Here is a 15,150-nt window from a genome sequence, read left to right on the forward strand (position 1 = left end):
CTGCACGTTCCTACAAACCTGCTGAAAACCCATACCAGGAATGGGGCTCGAACCCATGCGGACAAACGTCCATTGGATCTTAAGTCCAACGCCTTAACCACTCGGCCACCCTGGTGAGACCCAAGGATTTACTTTCTTCAACTCCCTTTTTATGCTTGCTACTGTAGCACCAGCTGTCCAGCAAGAGGTGATTGCAGAGTTAAAAGGCTTTTGCAGGAGGTTAAAAGTAATTGCTTATAACAAACACACTGTGTGACACCTAACTTTCTCCCACTCGGACCTTACCGTTAATTTTTATATTGGAGTTAGCTTAGTCACAATAAGGGGGTGAGCAAGGCAGTTACACTAGAGCATCTACTCCCTGGTGGTCTAGTGGCTAGGATTCAGCGCTTTCACCGCCGCGGCCCGGGTTCGATTCCCGGTCAGGGAAGATCCCTCTAAAGCATAGATTGCTTAATTTGTCTGTGTATCTTTTTTAAAAGAAGGTCTTTAAAAAGGCACCCCTCCCAATAGATGAAAGCGGAGGAATTGGGCTTGTTCTCCTGTGCCCCAGGTTGCTTTGCCCCCATTGACCTAAGCCACCTTTGTCCGCACGCAGTCCCCCACCCAGTCAGGTGCTCTATGTTGGCGTGAAGTGCAGTAACAGCTCAACAGAAAGGTAAATTGCTGGAAAACCCTGCTGTGATGCATACATCTACTTTGGAGCACTCTTCTCCTTTGCACTCTTGAATCGCTTAAGCGCAATGTATTCTTCCAGCAAGCTGAATAACGAGATAGGTGAGAGAAGGTGTACCAGCTGTCTGTGCGCCATCAGCAGCCACTAGGTGTCCCTCTTGGGTTTTCCCGGGGATCCTGATTGTGCAGGAATTCATCGGTTCAGTAGCAAGGGGGAGAGGATGGCCTGTGCCTGGAAGTGACAGGCAGTCTGGTGGCATCATGAGGATTAAGTTCCGATTCATATTTGCTGTAGAATAAAATATGTTTTCAGCCCCCATGAGCTTTGTCACTCGGAGAGCAGTGTATGAACTTTTGCTGCACGGCTCTGGGCTCCCTGGTGGTCTAGTGGTTAGGATTCGGCGCTCTCACCGCCACGGCCCGGGTTCGATTCCCGGTCAGGGAAAAGTCCCTCTTCTGACCTTGAAAGCTTTTCCTTCCCGTAGGTCAGGGCTTCTCAAAATGAAGTTGCTTTTCTGACTCACAATTTGCCTAGCATGACGCAGTATCGCTCAAAATATGATTTTCGCAAGGTTCCTTTAGAGCTGCTTCCCATGGTGGGAGGCAAGGCTCTTGAGCAAGTGAGATCCTGTATTCCGAGGCGCGCTTCCTTTTGTAGGCTTCTGACCCCATGGCCTGTGGCAGGTAGTCCTCCTTTGACTGGGCCGCAGGCTTTGTCTCCAAATGGCGTCCTGGACCCACTGCAACCCACCTGTTTGCTAAACGGAAGTCTGCCTCTGGGTAAGAAAAAGCTGAGCTGCACGTACGGAAAGCGGCAGAGGCCAGAGGCGGGGAGGGTGTGGCAAGGGCTGCCTGATTTGCATAGTGACCTGTTGCATCTTGGGAATGTACAGGCTTTGGAGCTTAACAGGTACTGCAGGTGTCTGCCTGGCCTGAGAGATGCCTGTCTGGTGCTCCCCTCAGGACACACAGGCCTTCCATTCGAGCATGGAGGGTGAGGGACATGGGTCACCCTCATATACAGGGGTGTGGGCATGGGCAGGATAGGTTGTGGGGGACCCGTCAGGGCATTGCCCGTTTGGAAGCCCGTTCGGAAGGCGAGAGGAGGCGGGGCAGGAAACTCTGCTCAATTTCTTTCCCAGAGGCCTGTGGAGAACCCTTTGCACGTTTGAGCCAGCCGGGCCTGCATCAGCAGATCCTGCTCCACTGGGAAGGGAGAGCCTGTAGGCGTAAATCAAAAAAAGGGGAGAAATCTGCAAATTCTAGTGGCAGACCCATGTTGCCCAGGAAGCAATCAGTTTCTCCTGCTCCCTATAGTGGAAAAAGACATAGGAGGTGTATTTCTCTAGGCAGGGGCTCTGTGTAGATGGCACTTCATTGCTCTGGGAAGCATCCATGCTGGTAGAAGAGTAGCAGCAGACTCCACACCTGAGGCTTGAATGGGGACCGTTGGGGAGGGGCAGTGGGAGGCCGAGGAGGGCGGAGGAAAATGCTTTTCAAAAGCATCTGCACGTTCCTACAAACCTGCTGAAAACCCATACCAGGAATGGGGCTCGAACCCATGCGGACAAACGTCCATTGGATCTTAAGTCCAACGCCTTAACCACTCGGCCACCCTGGTGAGACCCAAGGATTTACTTTCTTCAACTCCCTTTTTATGCTTGCTACTGTAGCACCAGCTGTCCAGCAAGAGGTGATTGCAGAGTTAAAAGGCTTTTGCAGGAGGTTACAAGTAATTGCTTATAACAAACACACTGTGTGACACCTAACTTTCTCCCACTCGGACCTTACCGTTAATTTTTATATTGGAGTTAGCTTAGTCACAATAAGGGGGTGAGCAAGGCAGTTACACTAGAGCATCTACTCCCTGGTGGTCTAGTGGCTAGGATTCAGCGCTTTCACCGCCGCGGCCCGGGTTCGATTCCCGGTCAGGGAAGATCCCTCTAAAGCATAGATTGCTTAATTTGTCTGTGTATCTTTTTTAAAAGAAGGTCTTTAAAAAGGCACCCCTCCCAATAGATGAAAGCGGAGGAATTGGGCTTGTTCTCCTGTGCCCCAGGTTGCTTTGCCCCCATTGACCTAAGCCACCTTTGTCCGCACGCAGTCCCCCACCCAGTCAGGTGCTCTATGTTGGCGTGAAGTGCAGTACCAGCTCAACAGAAAGGTAAATTGCTGGAAAACCCTGCTGTGATGCATACATCTACTTTGGAGCACTCTTCTCCTTTGCACTCTTGAATCGCTTAAGCGCAATGTATTCTTCCAGCAAGCTGAATAACGAGATAGGTGAGAGAAGGTGTACCAGCTGTCTGTGCGCCATCAGCAGCCACTAGGTGTCCCTCTTGGGTTTTCCCGGGGATCCTGATTGTGCAGGAATTCATCGGTTCAGTAGCAAGGGGGAGAGGATGGCCTGTGCCTGGAAGTGACAGGCAGTCTGGTGGCATCATGAGGATTAAGTTCCGATTCATATTTGCTGTAGAATAAAATATGTTTTCAGCCCCCATGAGCTTTGTCACTCGGAGAGCAGTGTATGAACTTTTGCTGCACGGCTCTGGGCTCCCTGGTGGTCTAGTGGTTAGGATTCGGCGCTCTCACCGCCACGGCCCGGGTTCGATTCCCGGTCAGGGAAAAGTCCCTCTTCTGACCTTGAAAGCTTTTCCTTCCCGTAGGTCAGGGCTTCTCAAAATGAAGTTGCTTTTCTGACTCACAATTTGCCTAGCATGACGCAGTATCGCTCAAAATATGATTTTCGCAAGGTTCCTTTAGAGCTGCTTCCCATGGTGGGAGGCAAGGCTCTTGAGCAAGTGAGATCCTGTATTCCGAGGCGCGATTCCTTTTGTAGGCTTCTGACCCCATGGCCTGTGGCAGGTAGTCCTCCTTTGACTGGGCCGCAGGCTTTGTCTCCAAATGGCGTCCTGGACCCACTGCAACCCACCTGTTTGCTAAAACGGAAGTCTGCCTCTGGGTAAGAAAAAGCTGAGCTGCACGTACGGAAAGCGGCAGAGGCCAGAGGCGGGGAGGGTGTGGCAAGGGCTGCCTGATTTGCATAGTGACGTGTTGCATCTTGGGAATGTACAGGCTTTGGAGCTTAACAGGTACTGCAGGTGTCTGCCTGGCCTGAGAGATGCCTGTCTGGTGCTCCCCTCAGGACACACAGGCCTTCCATTCGAGCATGGAGGGTGAGGGACATGGGTCACCCTCATATACAGGGGTGTGGGCATGGGCAGGATAGGTTGTGGGGGACCCGTCAGGGCATTGCCCGTTTGGAAGCCCGTTCGGAAGGCGAGAGGAGGCGGGGCAGGAAACTCTGCTCAATTTCTTTCCCAGAGGCCTGTGGAGAACCCTTTGCACGTTTGAGCCAGCCGGGCCTGCATCAGCAGATCCTGCTCCACTGGGAAGGGAGAGCCTGTAGGCGTAAATCAAAAAAAGGGGAGAAATCTGGAAATTCTAGTGGCAGACCCATGTTGCCCAGGAAGCAATCAGTTTCTCCTGCTCCCTATAGTGGAAAAAGACATAGGAGGTGTATTTCTCTAGGCAGGGGCTCTGTGTAGATGGCACTTCATTGCTCTGGGAAGCATCCATGCTGGTAGAAGAGTAGCAGCAGACTCCACACCTGAGGCTTGAATGGGGACCGTTGGGGAGGGGCAGTGGGAGGCCGAGGAGGGCGGAGGAAAATGCTTTTCAAAAGCATCTGCACGTTCCTACAAACCTGCTGAAAACCCATACCAGGAATGGGGCTCGAACCCATGCGGACAAACGTCCATTGGATCTTAAGTCCAACGCCTTAACCACTCGGCCACCCTGGTGAGACCCAAGGATTTACTTTCTTCAACTCCCTTTTTATGCTTGCTACTGTAGCACCAGCTGTCCAGCAAGAGGTGATTGCAGAGTTAAAAGGCTTTTGCAGGAGGTTAAAAGTAATTGCTTATAACAAACACACTGTGTGACACCTAACTTTCTCCCACTCGGACCTTACCGTTAATTTTTATATTGGAGTTAGCTTAGTCACAATAAGGGGGTGAGCAAGGCAGTTACACTAGAGCATCTACTCCCTGGTGGTCTAGTGGCTAGGATTCAGCGCTTTCACCGCCGCGGCCCGGGTTCGATTCCCGGTCAGGGAAGATCCCTCTAAAGCATAGATTGCTTAATTTGTCTGTGTATCTTTTTTAAAAGAAGGTCTTTAAAAAGGCACCCCTCCCAATAGATGAAAGCGGAGGAATTGGGCTTGTTCTCCTGTGCCCCAGGTTGCTTTGCCCCCATTGACCTAAGCCACCTTTGTCCGCACGCAGTCCCCCACCCAGTCAGGTGCTCTATGTTGGCGTGAAGTGCAGTACCAGCTCAACAGAAAGGTAAATTGCTGGAAAACCCTGCTGTGATGCATACATCTACTTTGGAGCACTCTTCTCCTTTGCACTCTTGAATCGCTTAAGCGCAATGTATTCTTCCAGCAAGCTGAATAACGAGATAGGTGAGAGAAGGTGTACCAGCTGTCTGTGCGCCATCAGCAGCCACTAGGTGTCCCTCTTGGGTTTTCCCGGGGATCCTGATTGTGCAGGAATTCATCGGTTCAGTAGCAAGGGGGAGAGGATGGCCTGTGCCTGGAAGTGACAGGCAGTCTGGTGGCATCATGAGGATTAAGTTCCGATTCATATTTGCTGTAGAATAAAATATGTTTTCAGCCCCCATGAGCTTTGTCACTCGGAGAGCAGTGTATGAACTTTTGCTGCACGGCTCTGGGCTCCCTGGTGGTCTAGTGGTTAGGATTCGGCGCTCTCACCGCCACGGCCCGGGTTCGATTCCCGGTCAGGGAAAAGTCCCTCTTCTGACCTTGAAAGCTTTTCCTTCCCGTAGGTCAGGGCTTCTCAAAATGAAGTTGCTTTTCTGACTCACAATTTGCCTAGCATGACGCAGTATCGCTCAAAATATGATTTTCGCAAGGTTCCTTTAGAGCTGCTTCCCATGGTGGGAGGCAAGGCTCTTGAGCAAGTGAGATCCTGTATTCCGAGGCGCGCTTCCTTTTGTAGGCTTCTGACCCCATGGCCTGTGGCAGGTAGTCCTCCTTTGACTGGGCCGCAGGCTTTGTCTCCAAATGGCGTCCTGGACCCACTGCAACCCACCTGTTTGCTAAAACGGAAGTCTGCCTCTGGGTAAGAAAAAGCTGAGCTGCACGTACGGAAAGCGGCAGAGGCCAGAGGCGGGGAGGGTGTGGCAAGGGCTGCCTGATTTGCATAGTGACGTGTTGCATCTTGGGAATGTACAGGCTTTGGAGCTTAACAGGTACTGCAGGTGTCTGCCTGGCCTGAGAGATGCCTGTCTGGTGCTCCCCTCAGGACACACAGGCCTTCCATTCGAGCATGGAGGGTGAGGGACATGGGTCACCCTCATATACAGGGGTGTGGGCATGGGCAGGATAGGTTGTGGGGGACCCGTCAGGGCATTGCCCGTTTGGAAGCCCGTTCGGAAGGCGAGAGGAGGCGGGGCAGGAAACTCTGCTCAATTTCTTTCCCAGAGGCCTGTGGAGAACCCTTTGCACGTTTGAGCCAGCCGGGCCTGCATCAGCAGATCCTGCTCCACTGGGAAGGGAGAGCCTGTAGGCGTAAATCAAAAAAAGGGGAGAAATCTGCAAATTCTAGTGGCAGACCCATGTTGCCCAGGAAGCAATCAGTTTCTCCTGCTCCCTATAGTGGAAAAAGACATAGGAGGTGTATTTCTCTAGGCAGGGGCTCTGTGTAGATGGCACTTCATTGCTCTGGGAAGCATCCATGCTGGTAGAAGAGTAGCAGCAGACTCCACACCTGAGGCTTGAATGGGGACCGTTGGGGAGGGGCAGTGGGAGGCCGAGGAGGGCGGAGGAAAATGCTTTTCAAAAGCATCTGCACGTTCCTACAAACCTGCTGAAAACCCATACCAGGAATGGGGCTCGAACCCATGCGGACAAACGTCCATTGGATCTTAAGTCCAACGCCTTAACCACTCGGCCACCCTGGTGAGACCCAAGGATTTACTTTCTTCAACTCCCTTTTTATGCTTGCTACTGTAGCACCAGCTGTCCAGCAAGAGGTGATTGCAGAGTTAAAAGGCTTTTGCAGGAGGTTAAAAGTAATTGCTTATAACAAACACACTGTGTGACACCTAACTTTCTCCCACTCGGACCTTACCGTTAATTTTTATATTGGAGTTAGCTTAGTCACAATAAGGGGGTGAGCAAGGCAGTTACACTAGAGCATCTACTCCCTGGTGGTCTAGTGGCTAGGATTCAGCGCTTTCACCGCCGCGGCCCGGGTTCGATTCCCGGTCAGGGAAGATCCCTCTAAAGCATAGATTGCTTAATTTGTCTGTGTATCTTTTTTAAAAGAAGGTCTTTAAAAAGGCACCCCTCCCAATAGATGAAAGCGGAGGAATTGGGCTTGTTCTCCTGTGCCCCAGGTTGCTTTGCCCCCATTGACCTAAGCCACCTTTGTCCGCACGCAGTCCCCCACCCAGTCAGGTGCTCTATGTTGGCGTGAAGTGCAGTACCAGCTCAACAGAAAGGTAAATTGCTGGAAAACCCTGCTGTGATGCATACATCTACTTTGGAGCACTCTTCTCCTTTGCACTCTTGAATCGCTTAAGCGCAATGTATTCTTCCAGCAAGCTGAAAAACGAGATAGGTGAGAGAAGGTGTACCAGCTGTCTGTGCGCCATCAGCAGCCACTAGGTGTCCCTCTTGGGTTTTCCCGGGGATCCTGATTGTGCAGGAATTCATCGGTTCAGTAGCAAGGGGGAGAGGATGGCCTGTGCCTGGAAGTGACAGGCAGTCTGGTGGCATCATGAGGATTAAGTTCCGATTCATATTTGCTGTAGAATAAAATATGTTTTCAGCCCCCATGAGCTTTGTCACTCGGAGAGCAGTGTATGAACTTTTGCTGCACGGCTCTGGGCTCCCTGGTGGTCTAGTGGTTAGGATTCGGCGCTCTCACCGCCGCGGCCCGGGTTCGATTCCCGGTCAGGGAAAAGTCCCTCTTCTGACCTTGAAAGCTTTTCCTTCCCGTAGGTCAGGGCTTCTCAAAATGAAGTTGCTTTTCTGACTCACAATTTGCCTAGCATGACGCAGTATCGCTCAAAATATGATTTTCGCAAGGTTCCTTTAGAGCTGCTTCCCATGGTGGGAGGCAAGGCTCTTGAGCAAGTGAGATCCTGTATTCCGAGGCGCGCTTCCTTTTGTAGGCTTCTGACCCCATGGCCTGTGGCAGGTAGTCCTCCTTTGACTGGGCCGCAGGCTTTGTCTCCAAATGGCGTCCTGGACCCACTGCAACCCACCTGTTTGCTAAAACGGAAGTCTGCCTCTGGGTAAGAAAAAGCTGAGCTGCACGTACGGAAAGCGGCAGAGGCCAGAGGCGGGGAGGGTGTGGCAAGGGCTGCCTGATTTGCATAGTGACGTGTTGCATCTTGGGAATGTACAGGCTTTGGAGCTTAACAGGTACTGCAGGTGTCTGCCTGGCCTGAGAGATGCCTGTCTGGTGCTCCCCTCAGGACACACAGGCCTTCCATTCGAGCATGGAGGGTGAGGGACATGGGTCACCCTCATATACAGGGGTGTGGGCATGGGCAGGATAGGTTGTGGGGGACCCGTCAGGGCATTGCCCGTTTGGAAGCCCGTTCGGAAGGCGGGGCAGGAAACTCTGCTCAATTTCTTTCCCAGAGGCCTGTGGAGAACCCTTTGCACGTTTGAGCCAGCCGGGCCTGCATCAGCAGATCCTGCTCCACTGGGAAGGGAGAGCCTGTAGGCGTAAATCAAAAAAAGGGGAGAAATCTGCAAATTCTAGTGGCAGACCCATGTTGCCCAGGAAGCAATCAGTTTCTCCTGCTCCCTATAGTGGAAAAAGACATAGGAGGTGTATTTCTCTAGGCAGGGGCTCTGTGTAGATGGCACTTCATTGCTCTGGGAAGCATCCATGCTGGTAGAAGAGTAGCAGCAGACTCCACACCTGAGGCTTGAATGGGGACCGTTGGGGAGGGGCAGTGGGAGGCCGAGGAGGGCGGAGGAAAATGCTTTTCAAAAGCATCTGCACGTTCCTACAAACCTGCTGAAAACCCATACCAGGAATGGGGCTCGAACCCATGCGGACAAACGTCCATTGGATCTTAAGTCCAACGCCTTAACCACTCGGCCACCCTGGTGAGACCCAAGGATTTACTTTCTTCAACTCCCTTTTTATGCTTGCTACTGTAGCACCAGCTGTCCAGCAAGAGGTGATTGCAGAGTTAAAAGGCTTTTGCAGGAGGTTAAAAGTAATTGCTTATAACAAACACACTGTGTGACACCTAACTTTCTCCCACTCGGACCTTACCGTTAATTTTTATATTGGAGTTAGCTTAGTCACAATAAGGGGGTGAGCAAGGCAGTTACACTAGAGCATCTACTCCCTGGTGGTCTAGTGGCTAGGATTCAGCGCTTTCACCGCCGCGGCCCGGGTTCGATTCCCGGTCAGGGAAGATCCCTCTAAAGCATAGATTGCTTAATTTGTCTGTGTATCTTTTTTAAAAGAAGGTCTTTAAAAAGGCACCCCTCCCAATAGATGAAAGCGGAGGAATTGGGCTTGTTCTCCTGTGCCCCAGGTTGCTTTGCCCCCATTGACCTAAGCCACCTTTGTCCGCACGCAGTCCCCCACCCAGTCAGGTGCTCTATGTTGGCGTGAAGTGCAGTACCAGCTCAACAGAAAGGTAAATTGCTGGAAAACCCTGCTGTGATGCATACATCTACTTTGGAGCACTCTTCTCCTTTGCACTCTTGAATCGCTTAAGCGCAATGTATTCTTCCAGCAAGCTGAATAACGAGATAGGTGAGAGAAGGTGTACCAGCTGTCTGTGCGCCATCAGCAGCCACTAGGTGTCCCTCTTGGGTTTTCCCGGGGATCCTGATTGTGCAGGAATTCATCGGTTCAGTAGCAAGGGGGAGAGGATGGCCTGTGCCTGGAAGTGACAGGCAGTCTGGTGGCATCATGAGGATTAAGTTCCGATTCATATTTGCTGTAGAATAAAATATGTTTTCAGCCCCCATGAGCTTTGTCACTCGGAGAGCAGTGTATGAACTTTTGCTGCACGGCTCTGGGCTCCCTGGTGGTCTAGTGGTTAGGATTCGGCGCTCTCACCGCCGCGGCCCGGGTTCGATTCCCGGTCAGGGAAAAGTCCCTCTTCTGACCTTGAAAGCTTTTCCTTCCCGTAGGTCAGGGCTTCTCAAAATGAAGTTGCTTTTCTGACTCACAATTTGCCTAGCATGACGCAGTATCGCTCAAAATATGATTTTCGCAAGGTTCCTTTAGAGCTGCTTCCCATGGTGGGAGGCAAGGCTCTTGAGCAAGTGAGATCCTGTATTCCGAGGCGCGCTTCCTTTTGTAGGCTTCTGACCCCATGGCCTGTGGCAGGTAGTCCTCCTTTGACTGGGCCGCAGGCTTTGTCTCCAAATGGCGTCCTGGACCCACTGCAACCCACCTGTTTGCTAAAACGGAAGTCTGCCTCTGGGTAAGAAAAAGCTGAGCTGCACGTACGGAAAGCGGCAGAGGCCAGAGGCGGGGAGGGTGTGGCAAGGGCTGCCTGATTTGCATAGTGACGTGTTGCATCTTGGGAATGTACAGGCTTTGGAGCTTAACAGGTACTGCAGGTGTCTGCCTGGCCTGAGAGATGCCTGTCTGGTGCTCCCCTCAGGACACACAGGCCTTCCATTCGAGCATGGAGGGTGAGGGACATGGGTCACCCTCATATACAGGGGTGTGGGCATGGGCAGGATAGGTTGTGGGGGACCCGTCAGGGCATTGCCCGTTTGGAAGCCCGTTCGGAAGGCGGGGCAGGAAACTCTGCTCAATTTCTTTCCCAGAGGCCTGTGGAGAACCCTTTGCACGTTTGAGCCAGCCGGGCCTGCATCAGCAGATCCTGCTCCACTGGGAAGGGAGAGCCTGAAGGCGTAAGTCAAAAAAAGGGGAGAAATCTGCAAATTCTAGTGGCAGACCCATGTTGCCCAGGAAGCAATCAGTTTCTCCTGCTCCCTATAGTGGAAAAAGACATAGGAGGTGTATTTCTCTAGGCAGGGGCTCTGTGTAGATGGCACTTCATTGCTCTGGGAAGCATCCATGCTGGTAGAAGAGTAGCAGCAGACTCCACACCTGAGGCTTGAATGGGGACCGTTGGGGAGGGGCAGTGGGAGGCCGAGGAGGGCGGAGGAAAATGCTTTTCAAAAGCATCTGCACGTTCCTACAAACCTGCTGAAAACCCATACCAGGAATGGGGCTCGAACCCATGCGGACAAACGTCCATTGGATCTTAAGTCCAACGCCTTAACCACTCGGCCACCCTGGTGAGACCCAAGGATTTACTTTCTTCAACTCCCTTTTTATGCTTGCTACTGTAGCACCAGCTGTCCAGCAAGAGGTGATTGCAGAGTTAAAAGGCTTTTGCAGGAGGTTAAAAGTAATTGCTTATAACAAACACACTTTGTGACACCTAACTTTCTCCCACTCGGACCTTACCGTTAATTTTTATATTGGAGTTAGCTTAGTCACAATAAGGGGGTGAGCAAGGCAGTTACACTAGAGCATCTACTCCCTGGTGGTCTAGTGGCTAGGATTCAGCGCTTTCACCGCCGCGGCCCGGGTTCGATTCCCGGTCAGGGAAGATCCCTCTAAAGCATAGATTGCTTAATTTGTCTGTGTATCTTTTTTAAAAGAAGGTCTTTAAAAAGGCACCCCTCCCAATAGATGAAAGCGGAGGAATTGGGCTTGTTCTCCTGTGCCCCAGGTTGCTTTGCCCCCATTGACCTAAGCCACCTTTGTCCGCACGCAGTCCCCCACCCAGTCAGGTGCTCTATGTTGGCGTGAAGTGCAGTACCAGCTCAACAGAAAGGTAAATTGCTGGAAAACCCTGCTGTGATGCATACATCTACTTTGGAGCACTCTTCTCCTTTGCACTCTTGAATCGCTTAAGCGCAATGTATTCTTCCAGCAAGCTGAATAACGAGATAGGTGAGAGAAGGTGTACCAGCTGTCTGTGCGCCATCAGCAGCCACTAGGTGTCCCTCTTGGGTTTTCCCGGGGATCCTGATTGTGCAGGAATTCATCGGTTCAGTAGCAAGGGGGAGAGGATGGCCTGTGCCTGGAAGTGACAGGCAGTCTGGTGGCATCATGAGGATTAAGTTCCGATTCATATTTGCTGTAGAATAAAATATGTTTTCAGCCCCCATGAGCTTTGTCACTCGGAGAGCAGTGTATGAACTTTTGCTGCACGGCTCTGGGCTCCCTGGTGGTCTAGTGGTTAGGATTCGGCGCTCTCACCGCCGCGGCCCGGGTTCGATTCCCGGTCAGGGAAAAGTCCCTCTTCTGACCTTGAAAGCTTTTCCTTCCCGTAGGTCAGGGCTTCTCAAAATGAAGTTGCTTTTCTGACTCACAATTTGCCTAGCATGACGCAGTATCGCTCAAAATATGATTTTCGCAAGGTTCCTTTAGAGCTGCTTCCCATGGTGGGAGGCAAGGCTCTTGAGCAAGTGAGATCCTGTATTCCGAGGCGCGCTTCCTTTTGTAGGCTTCTGACCCCATGGCCTGTGGCAGGTAGTCCTCCTTTGACTGGGCCGCAGGCTTTGTCTCCAAATGGCGTCCTGGACCCACTGCAACCCACCTGTTTGCTAAAACGGAAGTCTGCCTCTGGGTAAGAAAAAGCTGAGCTGCACGTACGGAAAGCGGCAGAGGCCAGAGGCGGGGAGGGTGTGGCAAGGGCTGCCTGATTTGCATAGTGACGTGTTGCATCTTGGGAATGTACAGGCTTTGGAGCTTAACAGGTACTGCAGGTGTCTGCCTGGCCTGAGAGATGCCTGTCTGGTGCTCCCCTCAGGACACACAGGCCTTCCATTCGAGCATGGAGGGTGAGGGACATGGGTCACCCTCATATACAGGGGTGTGGGCATGGGCAGGATAGGTTGTGGGGGACCCGTCAGGGCATTGCCCGTTTGGAAGCCCGTTCGGAAGGCGAGAGGAGGCGGGGCAGGAAACTCTGCTCAATTTCTTTCCCAGAGGCCTGTGGAGAACCCTTTGCACGTTTGAGCCAGCCGGGCCTGCATCAGCAGATCCTGCTCCACTGGGAAGGGAGAGCCTGTAGGCGTAAATCAAAAAAAGGGGAGAAATCTGCAAATTCTAGTGGCAGACCCATGTTGCCCAGGAAGCAATCAGTTTCTCCTGCTCCCTATAGTGGAAAAAGACATAGGAGGTGTATTTCTCTAGGCAGGGGCTCTGTGTAGATGGCACTTCATTGCTCTGGGAAGCATCCATGCTGGTAGAAGAGTAGCAGCAGACTCCACACCTGAGGCTTGAATGGGGACTGTTGGGGAGGGGCAGTGGGAGGCCGAGGAGGGCGGAGGAAAATGCTTTTCAAAAGCATCTGCACGTTCCTACAAACCTGCTGAAAACCCATACCAGGAATGGGGCTCGAACCCATGCGGACAAACGTCCATTGGATCTTAAGTCCAACGCCTTAACCACTCAGCCACCCTGGTGAGACCCAAGGATTTACTTTCTTCAACTCCCTTTTTATGCTTGCTGCTGTAGCACCAGCTGTCCAGCAAGAGGTGATTGCAGAGTTAAAAGGCTTTTGCAGGAGGTTAAAAGTAATTGCTTATAACAAACACACTGTGTGACACCTAACTTTCTCCCACTCGGACCTTACCGTTAATTTTTATATTGGAGTTAGCTTAGTCACAATAAGGGGGTGAGCAAGGCAGGCACACTAGAGCATCTACTCCCTGGTGGTCTAGTGGCTAGGATTCGGCGCTTTCACCGCCGCGGCCCGGGTTCGATTCCCGGTCAGGGAAGATCCCTCTAAAGCATAGATTGCTTAATTTGTCTGTGTATCTTTTTTAAAAGAAGGTCTTTAAAAAGGCACCCCTCCCAATAGATGAAAGCGGAGGAATGGGGCTTGTTCTCCTGTGCCCCAGGTTGCTTTGCCCCCATTGACCTAAGCCACCTTTGTGCGCACGCAGTCCCCCACCCAGTCAGGTGCTCTATGTTGGCGTGAAGTGCAGTACCAGCTCAACAGAAAGGTAAATTGCTGGAAAACCCTGCTGTGATGCATACATCTACTTTGGAGCACTCTTCTCCTTTGCACTCTTGAATCGCTTAAGCGCAATGTATTCTTCCAGCAAGCTGAATAACGAGATAGGTGAGAGAAGGTGTACCAGCTGTCTGTGCGCCATCAGCAGCCACTAGGTGTCCCTCTTGTGTTTTCCCGGGGATCCTGATTGTGCAGGAATTCATCGGTTCAGTAGCAAGGGGGAGAGGATGGCCTGTGCCTGGAAGTGACAGGCAGTCTGGTGGCATCATGAGGATTAAGTTCCGATTCATATTTGCTGTAGAATAAAATATGTTTTCAGCCCCCATGAGCTTTGTCACTCGGAGAGCAGTGTATGAACTTTTGCTGCACGGCTCTGGGCTCCCTGGTGGTCTAGTGGTTAGGATTCGGCGCTCTCACCGCCGCGGCCCGGGTTCGATTCCCGGTCAGGGAAAAGTCCCTCTTCTGACCTTGAAAGCTTTTCCTTCCCGTAGGTCAGGGCGTCTCAAAATGAAGTTGCTTTTCTGACTCACAATTTGCCTAGCATGACGCAGTATCGCTCAAAATATGATTTTCGCAAGGTTCCTTTAGAGCTGCTTCCCATGGTGGGAGGCAAGGCTCTTGAGCAAGTGAGATCCTGTATTCCGAGGCGCGCTTCCTTTTGTAGGCTTCTGACCCCATGGCCTGTGGCAGGTAGTCCTCCTTTGACTGGGCCGCAGGCTTTGTCTCCAAATGGCGTCCTGGACCCACTGCAACCCACCTGTTTGCTAAAACGGAAGTCTGCCTCTGGGTAAGAAAAAGCTGAGCTGCACGTACGGAAAGCGGCAGAGGCCAGAGGCGGGGAGGGTGTGGCAAGGGCTGCCTGATTTGCATAGTGACGTGTTGCATCTTGGGAATGTACAGGCTTTGGAGCTTAACAGGTACTGCAGGTGTCTGCCTGGCCTGAGAGATGCCTGTCTGGTGCTCCCCTCAGGACACACAGGCCTTCCATTCGAGCATGGAGGGTGAGGGACATGGGTCACCCTCATATACAGGGGTGTGGGCATGGGCAGGATAGGTTGTGGGGGACCCGTCAGGGCATTGCCCGTTTGGAAGCCCGTTCGGAAGGCGGGGCAGGAAACTCTGCTCAATTTCTTTCCCAGAGGCCTGTGGAGAACCCTTTGCACGTTTGAGCCAGCCGGGCCTGCATCAGCAGATCCTGCTCCACTGGGAAGGGAGAGCCTGTAGGCGTAAATCAAAAAAAGGGGAGAAATCTGCAAATTCTAGTGGCAGACCCATGTTGCCCAGGAAGCAATCAGTTTCTCCTGCTCCCTATAGTGGAAAAAGACATAGGAGGTGTATTTCTCTAGGCAGGGGCTCTGTGTAGATGGCACTTCATTGCTCTGGGAAGCATCCATGCTGGTAGAAGAGTAG

General features: G+C 52.0%; 21 non-coding genes across 21 annotated transcripts; 14 read left to right on the plus strand and 7 right to left on the minus strand.

The window, feature by feature from the left end:
• Positions 1–32: 32 nt before the first annotated feature.
• TRNAL-UAA (transfer RNA leucine (anticodon UAA)) lies at positions 33–115 on the minus strand. Its single transcript has one exon. It is a non-coding gene; the product is annotated as a tRNA-Leu (tRNA).
• Positions 116–358: 243 nt separating this feature from the next.
• Positions 359–430, plus strand: TRNAE-UUC (transfer RNA glutamic acid (anticodon UUC)). Its single transcript has one exon. It is a non-coding gene; the product is annotated as a tRNA-Glu (tRNA).
• A 618-nt stretch (positions 431–1,048) lies between these two features.
• Positions 1,049–1,120, plus strand: TRNAE-CUC (transfer RNA glutamic acid (anticodon CUC)). The gene has a single exon. It is a non-coding gene; the product is annotated as a tRNA-Glu (tRNA).
• Positions 1,121–2,213: 1,093 nt separating this feature from the next.
• On the minus strand, positions 2,214–2,296 carry TRNAL-UAA (transfer RNA leucine (anticodon UAA)). Its single transcript has one exon. It is a non-coding gene; the product is annotated as a tRNA-Leu (tRNA).
• Positions 2,297–2,539: 243 nt separating this feature from the next.
• On the plus strand, positions 2,540–2,611 carry TRNAE-UUC (transfer RNA glutamic acid (anticodon UUC)). Its single transcript has one exon. It is a non-coding gene; the product is annotated as a tRNA-Glu (tRNA).
• A 618-nt stretch (positions 2,612–3,229) lies between these two features.
• On the plus strand, positions 3,230–3,301 carry TRNAE-CUC (transfer RNA glutamic acid (anticodon CUC)). The gene has a single exon. It is a non-coding gene; the product is annotated as a tRNA-Glu (tRNA).
• Positions 3,302–4,395: 1,094 nt separating this feature from the next.
• Positions 4,396–4,478, minus strand: TRNAL-UAA (transfer RNA leucine (anticodon UAA)). Its single transcript has one exon. It is a non-coding gene; the product is annotated as a tRNA-Leu (tRNA).
• A 243-nt stretch (positions 4,479–4,721) lies between these two features.
• On the plus strand, positions 4,722–4,793 carry TRNAE-UUC (transfer RNA glutamic acid (anticodon UUC)). Its single transcript has one exon. It is a non-coding gene; the product is annotated as a tRNA-Glu (tRNA).
• A 618-nt stretch (positions 4,794–5,411) lies between these two features.
• On the plus strand, positions 5,412–5,483 carry TRNAE-CUC (transfer RNA glutamic acid (anticodon CUC)). Its single transcript has one exon. It is a non-coding gene; the product is annotated as a tRNA-Glu (tRNA).
• A 1,094-nt stretch (positions 5,484–6,577) lies between these two features.
• Positions 6,578–6,660, minus strand: TRNAL-UAA (transfer RNA leucine (anticodon UAA)). Its single transcript has one exon. It is a non-coding gene; the product is annotated as a tRNA-Leu (tRNA).
• A 243-nt stretch (positions 6,661–6,903) lies between these two features.
• TRNAE-UUC (transfer RNA glutamic acid (anticodon UUC)) lies at positions 6,904–6,975 on the plus strand. Its single transcript has one exon. It is a non-coding gene; the product is annotated as a tRNA-Glu (tRNA).
• A 618-nt stretch (positions 6,976–7,593) lies between these two features.
• On the plus strand, positions 7,594–7,665 carry TRNAE-CUC (transfer RNA glutamic acid (anticodon CUC)). The gene has a single exon. It is a non-coding gene; the product is annotated as a tRNA-Glu (tRNA).
• Positions 7,666–8,749: 1,084 nt separating this feature from the next.
• On the minus strand, positions 8,750–8,832 carry TRNAL-UAA (transfer RNA leucine (anticodon UAA)). The gene has a single exon. It is a non-coding gene; the product is annotated as a tRNA-Leu (tRNA).
• Positions 8,833–9,075: 243 nt separating this feature from the next.
• TRNAE-UUC (transfer RNA glutamic acid (anticodon UUC)) lies at positions 9,076–9,147 on the plus strand. The gene has a single exon. It is a non-coding gene; the product is annotated as a tRNA-Glu (tRNA).
• Positions 9,148–9,765: 618 nt separating this feature from the next.
• On the plus strand, positions 9,766–9,837 carry TRNAE-CUC (transfer RNA glutamic acid (anticodon CUC)). Its single transcript has one exon. It is a non-coding gene; the product is annotated as a tRNA-Glu (tRNA).
• A 1,084-nt stretch (positions 9,838–10,921) lies between these two features.
• TRNAL-UAA (transfer RNA leucine (anticodon UAA)) lies at positions 10,922–11,004 on the minus strand. Its single transcript has one exon. It is a non-coding gene; the product is annotated as a tRNA-Leu (tRNA).
• A 243-nt stretch (positions 11,005–11,247) lies between these two features.
• On the plus strand, positions 11,248–11,319 carry TRNAE-UUC (transfer RNA glutamic acid (anticodon UUC)). Its single transcript has one exon. It is a non-coding gene; the product is annotated as a tRNA-Glu (tRNA).
• Positions 11,320–11,937: 618 nt separating this feature from the next.
• On the plus strand, positions 11,938–12,009 carry TRNAE-CUC (transfer RNA glutamic acid (anticodon CUC)). The gene has a single exon. It is a non-coding gene; the product is annotated as a tRNA-Glu (tRNA).
• Positions 12,010–13,103: 1,094 nt separating this feature from the next.
• On the minus strand, positions 13,104–13,186 carry TRNAL-UAA (transfer RNA leucine (anticodon UAA)). Its single transcript has one exon. It is a non-coding gene; the product is annotated as a tRNA-Leu (tRNA).
• A 243-nt stretch (positions 13,187–13,429) lies between these two features.
• Positions 13,430–13,501, plus strand: TRNAE-UUC (transfer RNA glutamic acid (anticodon UUC)). Its single transcript has one exon. It is a non-coding gene; the product is annotated as a tRNA-Glu (tRNA).
• A 618-nt stretch (positions 13,502–14,119) lies between these two features.
• On the plus strand, positions 14,120–14,191 carry TRNAE-CUC (transfer RNA glutamic acid (anticodon CUC)). Its single transcript has one exon. It is a non-coding gene; the product is annotated as a tRNA-Glu (tRNA).
• Positions 14,192–15,150: the final 959 nt, after the last annotated feature.

This window comes from Lissotriton vulgaris, chromosome 4_1, assembly GCF_964263255.1.
Source record: "Lissotriton vulgaris chromosome 4_1, aLisVul1.2, whole genome shotgun sequence".
Lineage (NCBI taxonomy): Eukaryota > Metazoa > Chordata > Amphibia > Caudata > Salamandridae > Lissotriton > Lissotriton vulgaris.